This window comes from Accipiter gentilis, chromosome 31 (assembly GCF_929443795.1).
Source record: "Accipiter gentilis chromosome 31, bAccGen1.1, whole genome shotgun sequence".
NCBI classification, from domain to species: Eukaryota; Metazoa; Chordata; class Aves; order Accipitriformes; family Accipitridae; genus Astur; species Astur gentilis.
In genome coordinates this window covers 15,288,849-15,305,363 of record NC_064910.1, presented here as the reverse complement: position 1 = coordinate 15,305,363, position 16,515 = coordinate 15,288,849, and the positions used below count along the sequence as shown (strand labels likewise).

Below are 16,515 nucleotides of genomic sequence, written 5' to 3'. Positions count from 1 at the left end.
GTGTTGATGAAACAGAATGATTAGAGAGATAAGAGCTTAGTTTCTGAAATCTGTACCAACTTCAGTAAATATTACATGATGCTGACTGACAACATGTGTAAAGCTGTTGACATGCTACTACTAAGTATGATTTAATGTGTATGCTTATTAGAATAAGAACTTTATAATGCTATATTAACCAATGTAACATGATGCTTACATACTTTGAGAGCTTAGCTAAACTCATCCATGATATCTAGCTTAATTAATAGTTTTGAAAGCTTTGAGTCAGTTTTTTTTTAATATACCAGAGCTAGATGATGTGTGAAATGACTATTTTTGACACTGCCTTTTTCAAGAGTGTCAAACAGACAGGAGGAAGAAGATCTTGTGTGACTAAAACTTTGTACTTCTGTTTTTATGATAAGCAAGCAGATAAAGACTGTACAGCTCTGCAGGACTGTGAGTCTTACACATGGAATTAATGGAAGAGTTTTGTTATGTCCATTTGAATTGCACCATCATATAAATCATAGCTTCTTCTCATTGACTGGTTACAGTCTCTTCACCTTCACCAAACTATAGCCAAACTGGTCTCTTCCAAGTTTCCAATCACATTCAAAGTAATGGTCCACAAAATGTTTAAAAAAGGAAAACAAACAAACAAAAAAGTCTAATTACACATAACATTGGACTAAGCCACTGAACTCCACCAATACGTTGCCTTCACAGGGGTAGTGCACAGATGTGAAGGTTGGTATGTAAGTCCAGCTGTAAGTCTTTAGAGGGACAGTAAGACAAATGGCCAACCACTTAACACTAGATTTTCATTTCATTCAATTTGAAAGCAGTTTCTAAGCCTTTTTCACTGAAATGGTAGGTTTTAAATGCCTGAGGAAAACAAGAAACCTAACAGGAGAAAAAAACCCCTTAAAAACCCCCAAACCCCCATCTCTCTCCCCCGAATTAATCACTGGCATCCCCTGGAGCCTGTCAAGATCAAAGCTTTGGATTTCATAACACAGTATTGCATTCTCCTCTATCTACAACCACTTCGACTAGAAAAGTGGTTTACCAGAGAAATTGCAGTGAAATGGCCAGTTAGTTTTTCTTTGCTACATGAAGCTAGCAAGCAGCACATCAGTAAAATGATCCAGTACGTTATACTACTTCCAAAAGGACGTTTCATTTAAAGAGAGGTTGCATTTGCATTAATTTGTTCTCAAAGTGTGGGATTATTATTTTTAAAACAGCTCTATTGTTATTTAAACTTGCATTATGGTAACATTCAAGGGCTCTCAGTAGAGCTGACTGTACCAGATATAAAAATTGAGAAAAGGCTGCATTCAGCCAATATTAATTTTACTCACGTAGAAGTTAAATGCCTAGATGGCCCATATCAACTAGGCACTCATGGTCCAAACAAATCCATCTGCATTTATTCACCTTAAAGTTATGCATTTAGTCTGAGCTAATTATCTAGGCTTCCTCCCTAATTAATAGGAAGAGACAGGCACCTTAAGAGGATGATTCATCTCTTCTTAAGAGTGGTATAATGAAATGTTGGAAGTGATGCTCATGATCTTCTTCCACTAACTAGAAAGAGAACCTACACATCTAGTTTAGACTAGATATATACAAAAGGATTAAAGTTACATGAAGTAAATCCCACCTTGATGGTGAATTGCCTGTGTGTGCTCAGCATAAACCATGGAAAAACAACTTTGTGTAATAAACCACCACTACGTTTTTTTCAGTTAGTACAACATGCTCTACCGACCTTACTGGCCTAACAGTTTGTAACTCCACTGAAATCTGAGAACTAGGGACAACTCTTCATGAGTTTTAGTTGCAAAATTTTGCTCCAAGGGATGCATGTAAGTATTTTTCCTTTCCAGACTGTGTAGCAATCTTCTCTTTCATTACTCTCAAACAAAAGATATTTGATATAAGAGTAATTACATCCAATAGCAAGGATTACTTTATGGGAACATTGGTAATTCTCTAATTGAAGTCAGCTATAGCCAACCCTGTGTTCAGGTTACGATCACCAGCCTGATCAGACAAATAAACTTTTTCTCTTACAGATTTCTGACAGAATAGAAATTACATTCCCCACTGTTACTCAAGCCAGATGATATTGCAAGGAAGCTGTTGTCAGAGGTGACCAACCAAGAAACGGCGAGCTCAGCCTGACTGGTTCACAGCCTACTCCCTGCTGCCCTCTTCCCTAAGGGCTACACACACACACAAAGCAACCAAAACAGAACCTATTACGTTCTTTCATGAGGTCCCCATCACAGAAGAAAAAACACTTTGGCTTCTGACGTATAACAAGAACAAGTCTGTCAACGTGCATGGTCACTGTCCAGAAATTCACATAGATAGTGTACATTTTGGTCATGCCACTGGAACGCACCTACTCACATGCGCAAGTATCGGACAAGTTCCCCTGACCCCCGCCACACTGCGGGGGCGTGTTCATTCTCATCGTGGGACAGCGATGCACATGCTCGTCCTATCACATAAAGGGTAGGAGAAAAGAAAGTAATAGCGTACTTATCACACGAGATAGATATACTCAGACCATTTGACTGAGGAAGGGATACTGCGAGCAGCCCTCTTTTTCTTCCACAAGGAGCTGTTCTATCTGTCCCATTGCAGAGACTGAGAATGGCTGTATTCGAAGGCACGTAAACTAATCGAGAAGAAATGGTTGTGTCTGGACTATTGCTGATGTCCAACCTTTGCGTTCTTTCCCAGAAACACTATTGGAAAGAACATGTATTAGAAAAAACATTAAAGTATAAGAAAAAAAACACACCGCCCATGTTTCTCAAAACAAAATATCGCTTTTACCTGTATTCGGATTATCTGAGTTTACGGAGCTACTGAAACCACCACCACTTTTTCATGGTCATGTCTTGGCTGCGGTTGTCAACGTGTCGGCGGGGGGGGGCTCTGTGAGAAGGGACCGGGGGCTGCCATGTGTCAAACACGGTCACGTCCAGCCGGCTCTGCAATGGACCCGCCGCAGGACACAGCTAGACCCACGAGCCAAGATGGTGGCACCGTGGGGGAACATATTTAAGGGCAAAAAACACCGGGGAGGAAGGACCAGAGAGAAGGGCGACGGGCGGAGGAGGGAACAACAAGGCCGGGGTGGCAGGAGATGCTCCACTCTGGAGCAGGTAGGTGCCTGAGGAGGCTGCGGCCCGAGGAGGGCCCACGCCAGAGGACAGGAAAAAAGTGAGCAGCAAGGACCGGCGGAGGGAAACACGGCAGGAGAAGATGTCTGGAGGGAACGTGTGAAGGGGACACCAGGACGGTGGAGGAGAGAAACCTGAAGGTGAGCTGGGGAAAGCAGGGAGAAAGGTGTTTTTCTGGGACGTTTAAGTGTTTGTCCTTTTTTGTTGTTTCCCAATACCCCAATCAGTAATTAAATATTTATCCTACCTGGCCATAAATTAAGTTAAACTCCCCACGGCAGTACTTGGTAAGTGATTTCCCTGTCTTTATTTCAACCCATGAGTCTTCTCACTCTTGCTCCTCCTATTTTCTCCCCCATCTGAAGGGGAAGGGGAGGGGGGAGGGGGAAGGGGAAGGGGAAGGGGAAGGGGAAGGGGAAGGGGAAGGGGAAGGGGAAGGGGAAGGGGAAAGGGAAGGGGAAAGGGAAGGGGAAGGGGAAGGGGAAAGGGAAGGGACTGTGTGGGTGCTTGGCTGTTAGCCAGAGCCAACCCACCACACTTAAAATGAAAAGGGATGAATGGATCCAATTGCAAATTACTTTCATTGATTACCACTAACCCAAAGTTTCTTTGCTGTGATCCAATCCATCCAGATTCTAAATGTGAGCCTTCTACCAGGGATAGAAATGGAAAAGCTTTTTAAGTAAAAAACAATTCAGTTTGAGCTCAGCTGATTTACGGTGTTGCTGGTGTAAGCAGGAGGCTCACAAGACATTAAAGAATAGCTTCTCCTTCCTCTTCATTTGCACAAGTAAGAGACATTTAAAATAAGTAAGTGTAACTGCTTATTGGAGACCAAATTCCTTCTCTACCGTTTTTAAAACAAAGGAAAAGGTCTTTTGTTACCTCTGTCATACAACTAGTATTCAGGGAATGGTATATCCTTAGTCTGCAAATAGTCATGAATATGTCTCATGAAAAATTGTTTGGAATTTTTTTGACAAAATCATTCCTAGTGGAAAAAAAAAGAAATTTTAAAGGAAAAAAAAAGTTTTTTAAAATGTCACAATTTCAAAATGAAATTGTTCTCCTTTACCTTTACACCTAGAAAAATAGCCTATTTAGCATTTATAAGGGGAAAGCAAATGACTTCTGTTGTTCTTTTGGGCAGGGAGATATTTTTACTATGTTATTTTGAACAGGATTAAAAGATTACCCCCAAATCCCTCATTTTTTTTTAAGATCTAATGCAATATTAGAACAAAGATAATAGCATTATCCATTCATAATTTTTATTTTGCCCCAATTAGCATGGTGAAAAAGAGCTTCAGAAACATATATATATATATATATATATATATATATATATATATAAAAACAGTAAGGTGGTAAGCTATTTTCTAACCAGTGTTAATGCAGGGATACTCCACTAGCTTTAATCACTGTAAACCCTAAAAGTACAAAATAGCTTTAAAATCAAATACAATTATTGGAAAACAGACTTGGAAACAAAAGACATGGATCATCAAATAAGGAGGTCTTACAAACCAGGAAAATATTTAACCTAGAAAGAACACTTGTACAACCAGTAAAAGAAGGATTATGAGCTATGTAGTGGTTATGTAGCTGCCTGACTGCAAACTACATAGATCAGAATCTTCTAAAAAATGTGCAAGCCAAAAGGCAAAGACATTTACAAAGTAAGGCATACACATTAGCCAACCTTTCATCCCAATTCCAAAGATTTAATAATTTACTAACTTCAGTAAGTATACAAAGGAATAGCTGACTTACCTCCCCATCAAGAAAAAAAAGTAAAAATATAAATTGTGAATATACTTAGCTTGGCAAAATATTCAACGGACAGAATTTAAACATCATAGGATTGGGCAACAATTAGAATGAAAGTCTTAAAATGAAGGGTATCTAAAACAGCAAATAATTCTAAGACTAAAAATATCTGCCTACAATACAAGAAGAGGCTAGACGGGTCCTTAGAATCTGGCAGGAGAAAAGGTATCTTGAACAAAGTGTGTAGAAATGCTTATATTGCATTACAGCAATACAGGAAAAACAGCAATGTAACCCACAAAGTATCCAGGTTCCTTCTGCCATGTGTGAGAAGAAAACTCTTGCTCCTTCCCTCCCCTTCCCCTTCTTTTGTCTAGTTCATTCTTTCTCTCTTTCATAGGGACTCTAGGAAACTTGTAAATTTTTGCTGTTAAATCAGAACACAATCCCTTCACACATAGGAGCTAAGAGGCAAAATCCCAACACGAGAAAATGAATGAAAATTATCATTAGCTCAAGACTATAGTAATTCACTTCATTTTCACCTTACTTTGTATGACATTTTGTCCTGGTTTCCACTGGGATAGAGTTAATTGTCTTTCTATTAGCTGGTATAGTGTTGTGTTTTGGATTTAGTACGAGAAGAATGTTGATAACACACTGATGTTTTCAGTTGGTGCTAAGCAGAGTTTAGACTAAGTCAAGGATTTTTCAGCTTCCCCTGCCCAGCCAGCAAGAAGGCTGGAGGGGCACAAGGAGTTGGGAGGGGACACAGCCAGGACAGCTGACCCAAACTGGCCAAAGGGGTATTCCAGACCATGGGACGTCATGTCCAGTATATAAACTGGGAGAGTGGGCTGGGGGTGGATCACTTCTCAGGAACTGACTGGGCATCAGTCAGCAAGTAGAGCAATTGCATTGTGCATGACTTGTTTTGTATATTCCAATTCTTTTATTATTATTATTGTCATTTTATTACTATTATTATTATCATTATTTTCTTCCTTTCTGTCCTATTAAACTGTTCTTATCTCAACCCATGAGTTTTACTTTTCTTTGATTCTCTACCCCATCCCTCTCAGTGGAGGGTAAGTGAGTGAGCAGCTGCATGGTGCTTAGTTGCTGGGTGGGGTTAAACCACGATACATTTCAAGAGCATAAATAAATATAAAAAGTATTCCAAAAAGGCATCTTGCTGTACGCATTTTCTTGTGGTACACCCATATTAACCTCCTTTTAGCATTTGAACAGTTTCTCAATAATAGCTCTGGGGTCTCATTATCTTTTGGCCTGGACTGGAGCATGCTGCAAGTATGTTTGAAACCACTAACATGCTTTTTCAATCATACCAGATTGTCTTTAAACAAGTTTTTAAGAAAGGGCATTCTCCTTCACTCTGTGCCTTTAGCTATGACACAACCTTATGTTTTTAAAGGATGGATTCTGTTCATTAGTGAAAAAGAACATACCACTCCCTCTGTCCAACATGCATTTTTCAGGACTAATACTTTACTGCTGTTATTAGACAACATAGCCAGTTGTCTATTATAATAACTTATATGAACTGGAGACGTGATGTTTCTTACAAAGCTAAGATTAACTTTTATAAATGACTAATCCATGTCAACAGCTTCTAATTTTCTTTATCATAGTTGCCAGTTCTGTCAGCAGTGCAGAATATAAACATTACCAAAAAAAAAAAAGACAAAAAAGAGGATAAAGAAGCATTCTAGTTTACTTACTTTGACTTCTAATGAAATAAATTTTGCAACACTAGAGATTCCTGCAGAAAGCATGTTTGCATACAAAACCATATAACCACCAATCTGGCTAGTTTAAGACAATGTCAGAGGAAAACAGGTCTGTCTGAGCTCTGTGCCCTAAGATTTCCCTATGAGTATGGCTGATCAGCTGATTCTTTAGCATGGTAGAAAAAAGATGAGGCCATTTTTACACCATTACCTCTCAAATTTAAAACTTTTGTCCAGGATATAAAAAAATCCAGTATCACTATCTTTGTGAACTTGAAGCAGTTCAAACTTTTATGTTCACAGCTCCGAGTGCCATAGCCACAATTCTTGTTAAGAACTTAACAATCCATCTCAAATGTCTTGTCTTCCTCCCACCCCTTTTCTCACCCTCAACTAATTTTATTTCATTCCTCCTCATCCCCAAAGTTCCTCTCATTCAATCAAGAAGCCACCCCGCAAACTCTTCTGCAATTCTAATCTTTCTAAACCATGTCCTTCCCTGTTCCAAACCCCTTCCTACTCAAAAATCCCATATTAACGTGCCATCGATACAAACTCAGACTGAATACCTCTTTGATGCAGCTCCTCGACACCTCCAATTCTGCCTGCCCAGGTACTCCTGTTATGACTACCACTACTACTCTTGATGCTGCTGCGTCTCTGCTTGCCTCCTCCACAACTCCTCTCCCCACAACATACGTTCTTCCACCAGCAAGCAGTATACAGTGCTCCCTATTGACTACCGTGGCTCTCCTGGTATTAAGACAGCCTCAGCTGCTGGTCTGACAGGGATTTAACATCTAGATACAGGTCTGCACTTACTAAAATCCACCTAGAGAGAACCCTCAGGGCGGAAGAGAAGATTTGTTTATGAGTAAACAGGATGTACGGAATCCATATTATTAACGAGTCATTACAAAACTGCATAGCAAGCAGTATGCGGGGTCAGATTCTGTTCAACACTTGTTTTGGTTAAATAGGCTTCTCCTCTTTCATCTTCCTTCTTGTCTCAGCGTGGTTGCCCAAATGCAGTCTTTCTGTATAAGCCTGGCAGATACAACCTATTCAGAAGTGATAATTTTTTTCCTTACCTTTTCTCTTTCTCTATTATTCCTTGCCATACTATCTCAGTGATACCTCTTACAGATACTGGCCCTTCAGTAGTTGTGTCTACCCCCAGTTAGCAGGTTGGATATGTATTAGATTACAAAGGAAGATATTATATTTATTAATACCACTTAAACAGTTACAGTTAAGTCTTCCAGGTTTCCACTTTTGAATCAAAGAGATTTTGTCAGATTACATACACTGCACGTAAACCAGAGTCACTTCAAAACTACAAGCTTATTTCAGAACCTAACGCCCTCCAAAACTATTTAAGAATTAATTTCCATCTGATTCTTGAAACAGAGTCCATAATCAAAATTACATACACTTTTAACATTACTTTTTAAACAACCAGAGCTTAAGTGGTAAGAGAAAAACCACTATTGCACAGCTGGAAAATGTTCTAGTTCACAAACACCCTCCTTTCTTTTTTGTTCAAAATGCTTTCACAATTCAAGTAAAACTTACACCTTTTTAACCCATTGCAGGCAGAGAATGTTCTATTCTACTGCAATACTTAATAATGAAGTGCATTTTGTTACAAAATAATTTGCCACTACAGCTGATAGTATCTTACAGACAAGAGTAAACAGTATTAGCATCATTTTTTTTCGTTCTTATATAAAATACATTGTATTAAGGTTAATGAGGAAAAGACAACACTGCATATGTTATTACTTCTCAAAATTGCTAATTTCCTGTTATGAAGAACTTGCTTTGAGCTGTGAAAGAATATGAACTCCAACTACATATAACCTCAATGTTTACAATGAAACTATATAAATGACAAACTTTGGGGCAGGAGGGGCATTTTACCTTGCAGCACGGAATTGTGTCAGTTTCTGCCTCTAGTTTTCAAACAAGATGGCTGCACACTTATTACTGGTAAATGGGTACAAAGTCCAGTCATGTGAACTGAAACAGAAAGGTATAGGGTAAGAGAGAAGGACAACACTGAAAAAGGCAACTTCTTTTTCTACAACACCGATAATATTTCTTAATAAGACACTACCTTCAGTAGTAGGAAATAATCTCAACATGTTTTCATAATGCATATATACGCATGCCTAACCAAGACACTTGTTTATGTTTGTTGCTGAAGTTCTGTTAGGCTTTTCAAATGCTAGTGACTTTGGATCATATTTTTGGAAAACAAGGGCAGTGCCAAAAATCTCAGGTACATTTCTGCCTTCTGTACACATGGTAAGGGCTCTTGCGGAATATCTACATAGCAACTTCTGAGAAACTGCATTAAAACAACTTTTTAAGCATCATTTAAGATCAGCGTTTTTCAAACTCTTCCACTGGATGTACAGAACTATTTAGAGATTCTCTCTATATAAACACTGTACACCATAGCCCATCCTGGTTTGCTCATTATGCGTTCCCCTAGAAACTGTATGTGCTCCCAGAAAATCACTGCTCCCAGGAAGTCCAAGGACCCTAACATGAAAAATCATTTGTTAAACCTTGAAAAGTGCTAGCTAGTTTATGTATTATCCTCCTCCCTCCACCCCAATTTATGTATTTTTCACAACGAAAATTGATCAGGAAGATAAAGATGCATGTCCAAAGATGTGTGACAACTGATGCCAACGAAACTTAACAGAATCCAAGCCTTACATCTTAAATATAAAATTTTACTTTTTTTCCAGGCAAAATATTGAAGGTAACAATGACTGGGAGAAATCAAACTGAACCAATGTTTTTGAACAGCTGTCTAAATGCAAAGTTTAAATTACCTTTTTTCTGTGGTTCAAGAAACTGATCAGTACAGCTTGTTCAGAGCTTTTCTCCTGCATTTTTCCTCCTTCTACTTTAGAATAACATTGTACTGTAACAACTTTGAAACAATTTTAAATTGCCAACCTTTGCTCTGTCTCAAATACAAATAGGAAATGCTAGCTCTATCTTAAACCTTTGAAAAACTCTGCATCTATTGCCTTGCACTTGTTGAAAGCATTAACAAGTGAAAAAAAAGACAATTTTAAAAAATCTTGTCAACCTCCCTAAAATAACCACTAGTTTTTAATCTCTTTGATTATCGTATTTTTAAATAAATCATATTTTAGAAGGTACTGAGAAAAAAATCCTTCCTATAGGCATAAACAGTATGAGATACAACAGATGAGATGCAACATCCATTCGCAAAGCAAAAATATTTGTACTTCACCAAGTTTCTTATGCACATACACCGCAACTCTTCAGAAATGTAGAATATTTACTTACAATAAATTTTATTAAAACCAATTATTATTATTAACATTAACTCAAAAACTTGTAATCATGTAAATTAGAAGAAAGCGATAAAACAAGGACGACAAAATAAAGACGGATTAAAGGAAAAGAAGACTTGTCTGTGCTAATTAACATGATCATTCAAGGTGTCTCATACGGAAAACCAAAATGCAGTGTAAAAAAGAGCTATTCATTCTAACTAAAACACTATGCAAAAAACTATGAGTTAATGAGCAAACAACCAAACATCCTCCCCCTCTCCTATCCAAATATGAGCACTCAAGACTGAACTGAGGGTTTCTCTTTGTTTGGTTTTCTTCTCCATGTTTGATTAGAAATCACTAAAGGGTCCTAAAGTGACAATTACTCAGTGACTTCAAAGCATAAGTAGGACAGAAAACTGAAATGCTAACAGGGAGGCTGCTTTTAGGCTATGGTAAATAGGGTACTCTGTTACCTAGTCATATATTCTCCAATGATATGGAACAGATCTGTGTTGTTTAATGGATTATATTATCTGCTTTGATCAATAGGTGTTTCGGTGGTTTGTTTTTTTCCTACATGGATATGAACACAGAGTCCAACTTTGTTTTCTTTCATAATCTGTTAGAAACACTGTTTTTTAAGATACTTTGGTCTTCTGGTCACCAAGTGGGAGACAGTAACTACTCATTTATATATGAACATTCATGTGTATACCAGAGTTCAATTCATCAAATTGGTAAAGGAAATTATTTTTTAAATAGCGTTTGGGAAGAAAAGGAGATAGAAGGCTGCATGACTGGATTTACTGGAATCTAGTGGAAGGGCAGAGCTGCAGTGAGGCAGACCTTTTGTCTCTGTTCATCAAAACATCTCTGCCAAAGCTTTAGAAGTTTAGGATCAAACTTAATCACATCACTAATTGTTCACCCACCAGATACAGTACATACATCCTTGTAAAAACAAAACATGATACACTGCTATGTTAGCCTGGCTGAATGCTGGGGCACATCTAAATGATTATGCTTCCACATAAATCTGCTAACACAAACTTGTATTTAACAGGGATTCAAATGAAATACACCAGTTACAGAGCTAAAAATAGAACAAAAGATATTAACTTCTCTTATCATAGTAAAACCCAAGGAACTTAGCTAATTTCAGAACGTGTTTTTGAAAGTCACACATATCCAGAATTAAAAGATACAGCCCTGCTATATCTTTGTATAGGGACTTTGTACAAATTAGATTATTGGATGTTAGAGGATATTTATTCTGCAACAACTGAAGAAAAAAGATGTTCACTGAAAAAACTTCACTGAAAAAAGATGTTTAAACTTGATTCATTTGTTAGCTTAGTCCAAAAATATCAGTGACAAGTTTCACTCTAAAAATTCTGTAGCCATGTAGTTATCCTGAAGGATGTAGGAGAATCATTGTATGAACTTGTGAAATCTGTGGATTGCAGAGGACTTTTTGCAGTTCTGAGGAAGTCACAATGGCTTTTATTTATGGAACTCAGTGACTAATGATTCTGATGATTTGGGTTTGGTTTGTTTTTTTCATAGTTGTGCTTAACTTCAGTTAAGAGTTACATACAGGAGTTTAGTTGGAAGAACATATGGGCTATGCCATGTAAGACTAAAGATCCAGATTTTGTAGTCGTTATAGCCCATAGTTTCTGATTATCAAATAATACTTGTCTAAGTTACCTCATGAGACAAACAGAACAGGATCTTTCTTTAAAGATGGGCTTGAACAGACAGGAAATATTTATTTCATTGGATGTACTAAATAATGTAGTTTATAATATTTCCTGGATGTGATGAAGACAGAAAAAGCAAATGAATATGCAGGTCCCCACCCTTTGTCAAGTGCTTCAAAAAGCAACAATCATCCAGCTAAATATATTAAAAATTGCAAGTGGACAAGGGTTCACGTATTTCTACCAACTTTAAAAAGCTTTAGTGCAGACACCACCCCAGAAGACACTGGTAGAGATTCAGTGACAAGAGTGACAGATACTGAGTGAAGCTCCGTGCTTCCTGAAGCACACAGGCTTTCCTCCGAGCTCTGCAACTCAAGAATACGGTCTAACTCTAGCTCATTTCATGACTGCAACTCAAGGCAGCTAGTCTCTGGATTGCACAACCTACTTAATTAGGACATACAGCCATCTTAATATTAGAAGTCTTGCTAATAGCTTTTGGAAAATTGCATTAGTCTACTTTTTCTAGATGAGGTCACTGTGAGCATCATTCACCTTACAGAACCCAAGATGAAATGTTCAAGATGCACTTAGTAGGTAGAGCTAGCTGGCTTAGGGAAAAAAAAAAATAAAAAAAAAATATCTTGGTCTCACTGGCTTGACAGCACTGGGACTACAATGCTTCCTTCTATGTATCCCTGATACCTAACTGTATCAGTATTTACAAGTGGTGTTTCTTGTTTTACAAACGTTTTATTGAGAACAAGCATCTATAATTGAGCTTCTGCTAAGAAAATTTTAGTTCAAAGTATAAAATAAGAAATAAGGCTACATCGTTTTTCTCATCTATTTTGTTATAACACACTGAACCTAATTCCTCAAGGTATGTAAACATATGCTTAAGTTAAAGTAGGTGGACAACCTAATGAAGGGACTATTTCCTCACCCAAAACTTAGTCAGCACCCTACATGCTAGTGGTCGCAGAGCATATTTGACATTGGCTGTCCACAACAGCATGTTTGCATGGCTGACATGTAGGGAGGAAGACAGGGCAGTAGCTTCAGGAGGGAAGAGAGGAATGCCAAAAATGGAATTGTGACTTGGTTGGGAGCTACACTAACTCCTGCAGCCAAGAAAAGGTCCCAACTCCCCTAGTTAAGAACAACCTATACATGTAGTACAGCTCAGCTGCAATGGGGACTCAAGCAGCAACTGGCTAACTCTGCTTGGCACTGTCCCCTCTCCTCTCCTTTCCCACCATTTCTGCTTCCTGATCAGTGTTGCTACTTCATATTTTCCAGCATGGTGTTACAGCTTCTCTGGCTAGATAGGTCTACACACTCGGACTGCTAAAATCACTGCAAAAAAAGGAAGGTTGTGGTACTGTACAGTAGCTGGCCTCCAACAGTTTCCCTGCACTACCTAGGCTTACCGCTTGTTTACTCTGATCATGTAGACATTCTGGGCTGTCAGCAAGGTCATTTATCTCTGCTTGACCCTTCTGGACATGCAGAATTGTAAGGGCATGCACCCACAAAGCAGGCAGAATGAGCTCTGGAGATTCAACTGATTGTTGCATGCCGAGTGGGGAATAGGCACATGAAACCTGAATGTGGAACATAACGGATCAGTGGCCTAGAGACCTTGTGACCCTGAGAATCACAATTCCTTCTCTCTTTTCCATCTGAAGATGTAATTACTGCAGCCTTTGAAGAAGTTGAGCTTAGGAACACAAGACTGAGAGGGACTACTGGAAGGGTGACTGCATTCAGTTCCACCCTTATTGCCAGCAACCAAGTGATAGATGTCTTGTTCAGGAAGATTGACAGAATGTGTATTCCACAGGGCACTACAAATACAGATTTTTTCCTACAATCTGTAACAATCAAACTATAGTAAAATGAAAAAAATATAGCCATAAAATTTACATGCAGACAAGAAAGAAAACCAAGAGTATAACTAATATTTTAGGGTCCTGCAACAATGGAAAGTTAGATAAATAAATAAAAGTTGCAAATGATCCTACAGAGGAAGCCCATATCACACAGGAAAAGGGAACCAAGATACAACACTTCAGATCTTATCTGGGGATGCAATCCCTTCTGTCCTAATCTTTCTAATAGTTTAAGGCTAAGCAGGACCCCACCCATTAAGCACTCCAGGATTTCAATTACAATGACACTGCTCATCACCTGAACACTTTGCCTGTGTGCAGCCAATATTTTACTGGAAGACCAAAAAATTATGTCAGAAAGCTAATTCACAAGCCATAGAGGAGAGAAAATGATTCTCACTGACTTTAATCAAAACAAAAAAAGGCCCTGAAGCATGGCATTAAGGCTTCGTTTCCCAGCTTCAGAAACTGTTTGTTCTGTTGTACAATCCCATCAATACAGCAATTGACATCTAAAAATATCTTAGATCCCCTGTTCCCTCTCCTGTGCTTGGTTGGCTTTTCTAGAATTTCACCCCTCATTGCTGCTTAAGAACCTTTTTATAGCGCCTCATCTAAATTTATAGATGACCAACGTATATCTTCACTTTATTCTCCTGAAGCATAACACATCATCTTTCTTGCCTTTGTAACTAACCCACTTGTAATTGGTGGCAAATATCAAAATCCGAAAATGGATGGCTCTCCTCTTACATGGCTGTAAGACCCATGATTGATTAAAGAGGATATACTCCCCTTTTGACTTATGAAATCAATAAAACATGACTTAGATCAGCAGGTGTATGGTATTTAATTGCCTTAAGACATATGCTTATTTTTCCTTTTGCAACCATAAAAACACGAACTGAAACAATAAAATTCACTTAATTCATATTATTAGGGTGACAAGCTCTTGTTCAGTGACATCCAGAACTGGGAGGGATTTCATTTTCTGAGGGCTTATAGGCTCAACTATAGCAACTGTTGTGAATCTCAGCTGATACCTGAATTAAATTACATTTAACTCTAAGTCATTCCAAGTAATTTGTTACTAATAGCAGGTTTAACAGCTGATCATGTAAATCATTGTGAAAGCTTTTAAATTACTGGATTTATTCAAGCCTTTAGATTCTTTTTTAATATTCAAACCAAAATGGATTATAATCTGTTTATCCTCTTTGCCAAGGCGCCTGCAGAACAAGAAAATAAAGTCAGTCATTTCTGTGTGAAACACATAGTGCTTGATGCTCCTATCAATGGTATAAAAATATGTAAATGAATCCATGTTTCGAGCACAATATGAAGTAGTGAAATAGGAAACTGAAATTTTTGAGTCACATGTACTGCCTAAGAAAACACTTAAGCATATTCTGAAGCTTTTACTCTCCAGGAAAAGAGCTTAGTTTCAGTGATTTTTAGCTTTGAGGTAAAGAAAACCCAAACAAACATACAAAGGTTAAAAAGTTATGAGGACTGTGTTTGTAAACACTGTGTTGCATACTTAACAACTCTATGGATACACACCTGAGTATTTTCACCTTATCACACATGTAAGAACAAAACCAAAGTGATTTTAACACATTATTACAAAGCCAGAGAAAATAGACTTGTTTGGGGTAAGAAAGGCTACCTGTAGGCAGCTAATATCCATTAAAAAACCTGGACATCCAGCATGTATACATACCATGTAACACCAAAAAATTTAAAACTGAGCAAAGATCTATTCATCTGCTTTGGTATATGCCCAGACAGCAAGTTAAATTCATTTTAAAATGTACATGAAATTAACTGTGTTCTTCAGACTTTGCAGGATTCAAGTCTACCTGCACAATTACATCTCAGTAAGCCAAGTTCACCCTTCTCAATAAGCACATATCAGGTTCATAGGCATATAATTAACTATCGGTCTTCATGGTCATTGTATGTCCACCACAGTACGCTTTCCACAACTCAAAAGTTATTAAAATAAAGTCCTCATCACTTGGAACAGGCTTAAATAAATAATTTTAAGAAGTCATAAACAAAAAAATCAATTGCACATTTCTCAATCTCAATGTTTCACTCCTTAAAAAAAACCAAAATCCAAAATAATCAAATACTACTGCTGAGATGTTTGAGACAAATATTTAAGACAGCTCAAATAAAATTTAAATCAGCATTTTCACTTAACTTGAGCATCTAGAAAACTATGCTCCACCATGAATGAGAAGTTCTGCTTGGACTTTCACCCAATTTCATTCCGTTAGTAAGAAGACTTAGTCATGCTGAATAAACCTAAACAGTTTGTCTATAGTGGGAAGATTTTCCTGTGTTTGAATGCAGCTTTGAAGAATCAAGCTAAGATAACACTGATTATCACTGATGAGCCAGAGTAAACCAAAGCAAATTGAAGTCATCCGCCTGTCTGGTAACCTGACAAGTCTCAAAATGTGCAAAGCAAGATTTGCAACACAGACCGCTTAACACTGAAAGGTTCATCTTGTGTATTACACTTTAATTTTGTGGGCTTTTTTCATAAAGGTTGTCTTCAGGATTTATTTTCACTTTAAATATGCAAAAGTTTTGCATAAGCCTTATGTTTTCTGAGATGAACTGGTGGTTTACTTACTAATAATAGTAAACACCTCCCCTTTTGAGGAAGGTGGAGCTGTGATCAAAATACCTTTCTCTAATTAGAACAATGAATCAAGATACCTGACTGATGTAGCTTTTTCTTGTTAACAAGTACAGGTGTTACTATGCCAGCAAATACAATTAAAGACAGGTTTTTTAGAATATTTGATAATTACAAAGTGGATGAATCCACCTCAGGTACAACTGCCACACATTCTCATTAC

At 37.8% G+C, this 16,515-nt stretch overlaps 1 protein-coding gene across 7 annotated transcripts in view; it reads right to left on the bottom strand.

The window, feature by feature from the left end:
• The window catches only part of STS (steroid sulfatase), a 300,091-nt gene that overhangs the window by 281,691 nt on the left and 1,885 nt on the right, over positions 1 to 16,515 (bottom strand). For 2 of the 7 annotated variants that reach the window (XM_049834687.1, XM_049834686.1), the window contains one exon: positions 8,633 to 8,731. The exons of 3 other annotated variants lie outside the window; for them this stretch is intronic. The gene's annotated coding sequence lies outside the window, so the exon portion shown is untranslated. Of the gene's footprint in view, positions 1 to 5,508; positions 5,582 to 7,278; positions 7,373 to 8,632; positions 8,732 to 16,515 lie in introns of those variants that run through there. 2 more of the 7 variants (XM_049834689.1, XM_049834690.1) reach the window with 2 other exon arrangements.